Source organism: Ursus arctos, unplaced genomic scaffold (genome assembly GCF_023065955.2).
Source record: "Ursus arctos isolate Adak ecotype North America unplaced genomic scaffold, UrsArc2.0 scaffold_16, whole genome shotgun sequence".
Classification (NCBI taxonomy): domain Eukaryota; kingdom Metazoa; phylum Chordata; class Mammalia; order Carnivora; family Ursidae; genus Ursus; species Ursus arctos.
In genome coordinates this window covers 43,806,556-43,811,094 of record NW_026622830.1, presented here as the reverse complement: position 1 = coordinate 43,811,094, position 4,539 = coordinate 43,806,556, and positions in this window count along the sequence as shown.

Below are 4,539 nucleotides of genomic sequence, written 5' to 3'. Positions count from 1 at the left end.
ACTCCATCACTTACTGAGCTGTCCCAGTGGGTAATTGTGTTATACCCCTTATTTCTGTGCATCCACAGCTACAGGACCACCTCCCAAAACTGGTTCTGGAAAACAAATTGATCCAGCAAGGTATTACCAAAGTGTTTGTTATTTTAGGGAAAAGAAGCCACTACTTGGGTGTCTACTAGATTTTTTTTTTTCATTGCTTCTGGGTAAGGATACAGACAAAATTACTCTAGGATATTTGTTAAAATGTGGGGTTTTTTTAATCACTCAGTTGAGCTTTTCTTTATAAATCAGGTTATGTAATATCACCATTAAGGCTCTTGGGTCCATGGCAACTGTATTTGCACTCATTGCTTTTGACATAGTGCCCAGAGTGCCAGGATAGAACTTCTTCCATTGTTGACTCTGATCCCGTTTTGGCCCCATTTATACCAGGATGCTCCAGAATGTCACCCCTCTTTGCTCCCTTCTAAAGCAACTATGCATTTGTCACCAGCCAAAATGGCTTCCAAGAGTGATGAGAGAGGCTGTGATATAGTACCACAACATTTTTGAGGCACACCTCTAATGACATCCAGCGTAGCATGCCCCATGCTTTGGAGGGACATTCATTGACTCTTGCCAGCAGCCCTGTACTGCATTTATCCATCTGAATCTAGCACTTAAATAGCTCAAACAAAGGGAGTTTAGTGAAGGGATACATACAGGGGTGAGGGCAGGTCTAGGGAACCAACATGGGATGGGAAACACTGGGGGAATAGCAGTAGTGGGAAGGTTTTATGAGGAGCCTGCAGGGAGCATGGGTGGAAGAGTGGGAGAAGGGGGAAAGGCATAAGTATCCCTGACCCCTCTCTCCTACCACCTTCCAATCTCCTACAAATGGCTCCCATTTGCCACACCCAACTAGCAGGCCTGGCCGCTGAGGTGATGCTACCTGGAAAGACGGGTCTCCTGGGCACAGAGCAGGGCAGAGAGGAGTGGAGAGTGGATCTGGGGAAGCAAATGAAGAAAAACTCACACAGCATACTTATTCTTGTTTTCATCCCTATGTCAAATGCCCATGGAAAAAATAGGGCAACTGAGGCTTAGGGGGTCCTCAGTAATGGGCCGGGGCTAGTAAGTGGCAAAGTTGAAGATTCAGAACCAGGCTGTCTCAGGAGCCCTTGGCCTAAGGCACCCTGCCCTGCCTTGTCCATGACTTTGCACCTTCCCTCCTCAGACCCCGGTGATCTGATCTCTGGATATTGCCCAAATCTATTCTTTTCTCTGTGACAAGCAGTTTGGAGCCCTCAGTTTCTTTGTCAGGCCAACTTTCTGTTCAAGAAAGTAATTTCGACATGTTGCCACTCACTGTAGATTACTCTGAAAATGTCAAACCACAGACTTGAGTTGAGTTTCATTTGTTTCTTCCTGAGAGGATACCACACATGAAAATCCCCCTCGCCGTCCATGTCGCACGGCTGGAGAGCTGACCTCAGTGAGTGAGCCTGGCCCCTGGTCCCATGCCACAGTCATCTTTGAAGACCCCCGAGCCTCAGGCATAGAGTTGGACTCAACAGCTGTTTATTATTTCTGCTAAACCAATATCCTCATTGGGTCAGAGCTCTGCTGTCAAAGGCAAAAAAAAAGCACAAAGATAAATATGCAAATAAAGAAGAGTTCCTGTCCTATAACTTGGGACTTACTCCTGCCAAATCTTGCTTTTGAGTTTGAAAGGATATGGCTGTACAGCTCACACTGTCTCAACAATCCTAGTGCCTTTTTACTTCAACCTTGTGGGGGACTTGTGTCTCTCCAGAAACCACAGGAAACCAGGAAAGACGTCACATAGTGTTTTGTGGCAAATAGACATGAAAACCCTGGTTCTCAGGTCTGGGATATTTTGAATGACCAAATAATGATAATAATAGATTATTCTATGTGTAATCATAGACTACAATAAATAACCAGGCATCCATACTAATATAAATAAAAACAATTGAATAAATAAATAAATAAGGGAGAAGGGAAGGCCTTTCATTACAGCGGAAATCCAGTTCATAAGTGTAGAAGGCAGGATGGAATTAGAAAATCACCATTTGGCAAACACCACAGTAATAATTGTTCCAGATAAGAAACATCAACAGAAAAATAACCGGTGACAAAAGTATAACAACAAATTCCTTGCATAACCTCAAAGTATCTTCCTACAAGGGAAGATCCATTCAAAAAGGGTAAAGGTGGTAACTAAACACTGTTTTTGTCCCTTCTTTATATGATCCGACTCTTCATTCCAATTTGCTGTATGGAAGCCGATTTCACGACTATTTACGTGATAATATCTTAAAGACTCTCCCTCTCTGCTTCTTTATCGCTTTCTTTCCCATACCCCTCCCCTCTTTTTCCAATCAAAATAGATGCATGGGTGGGTAGACGGATGGATGGATAAAGCCAAGGAATCATGCTTAGCTGGTGTTTGCGGCAGACCTAAGGCCTAGACCAGGGAAACCAGACCAGGGAAAAGAGGCTGTTGAGAAGACTCCAGAAGCCAAAGAAAGAGGCTAATAAGAATCCATCACCATTTAGAAGCAAAGCAGGCCCATCTCAAGGAGTTTAGAAAAAATGGTGTAGCACTTGAGGGAAAAAACTAGGGGGACAAGTTCCAGTGGAAGTACTGTGAGGTGGCTGAGGTATGGCCTGTTGTAGCAGATGCTACCTATCTCCTCCGAGTTACCTGCAGACAGTTCCTTCTATAGCTTTCTGCATCTTCCTGCCCAACAGCCTTTTCTGGCCAGGAGGGTGACTAACTCGCACAGGGCAGTTTGCTGCCAGAGATTTGGAATTAATGCCCAAAGCACATACTTCACCCATTGAGGAATGGGAACTGGTAGATAAATACCCAGCTTCCTTGCCCCTCAATAGGACAACACTGACTTGTTCTCCACACTTTTCCTCAGAGGGTCTCCAGTAGGATTGAGCTCCTCCTGTTGCCCACAGTGATAACCTGCTCACTGACACATCTTATCCCAGGTGTCCTCCCTTCCCTAATCATGGCCACATTCCTTCACTGGGATTTCTGGAATGACCTTCTAAATCAACCTCTTGCATCCAAATCCTAGTCTCAGAGTCTGCCTAACTATGACAATGGGAAAAATGGATCTCCTGCCAATTGTACATAACACATGCCTTAGGTTTTTTCTCTGTCTATGATGGAATGGGCCACTTCTGATTTTCCATGTTCTGTCAGGTTTATGTTTCATAGCCCTTTGGAGATGCCACCTGGTTTTGCTTAACCTCCACTACACCGTACATTTGAGAAACCGGAGATGAGATGCTCCCTGTGATTCTGGTCCAGCCTAGCTAAGCTGTCACAGGTACGTACAGCTCAAATGCTACACAGAGGCTCATGTCACCAGACCAACTTGGGGGAGACCTAAAGAGCCACCCTGGACAGCCCTCATGCTGGTGAACTCCTCTAATTCCCCTAGAGAGAACCCAAGAAGCCAAGCATCGCCAGCCCAGCTAAGCGACAGAAGCAATTGCCACGGAGGAAAGGACTCTAATTATCCTTTTGGCAGTTAGTCATGACACCTCCTGTCAGCAGCCATTAATATAAATCTTTTAGTGTCCACTTAATTTCTCTATTAAGTTGGCTGGAAGTGTTAGTTTGCTTTATGGGCCTGTATGGCCTTGAAAATGAAAATATTTTAACAAAGAGCCTGAATAATCCAGGTAGAAAGTTGCTAAGCTTTACTCTTACAATTCTTTTGTTTCTTTAAGAGGATGCCATTCAAGATCTCATCGGTTTTGTTTTTAAGTGACTTTTTTCTGGTTGTCAAAAATAGCGCATGCTCCTGTAATAATCTGGAAAGGCACCGCCCTAAAAAGAGAAATCATTGCATAAAATCCAGGTTAACGTTTTGGGGTCTTGTGTTTGATTTTTTTTTCTTGCATTATATAGAATAGCAGATGCATGCATGTATTTATATAGCATTATATTATTATTTATATTTATATTATTATTATTATTATTTATATCTGCATTATATTGTATATATACAGTCTTCTAACCTTTTTTATCTAGCATTATAATATTAACATTCCCCCTCAAATATTAACATTTTTCCCTTGTCATGTGATATTCATAAAATAATTTTAATGGCTACATACATGATATCCCCTTGAAATTGGGATTGAATGAATATACTATAATGTCTTTATTTTTCCCAGTGAACACTTAAGCTAATTACAGTTTTTAATATTATTAAACAGTGCTGTGATATCTGTACATAAAAGGTGCTGTGATGGGTACCTATGTGAATATTTAAATTTTCCTCCTATTTCTCTAGGTTGGTTCCTATATGGGAAATTATAAGGCTAAAGAATATAGACTTATTTAAGTCCAAGTTGCTTATTGAAGGCTGTCTGAGTTTATGCTCTGACCAGTGATGTTTCAATGTGCTCGTTAAACTGTTCATTTAAAAACCACTTTGCTGACTTACGAGGAGAAAAACGGCATCCCAATTTTGTTCAATTTGTAGTTCCTTGCTTGGTAGTGAGATT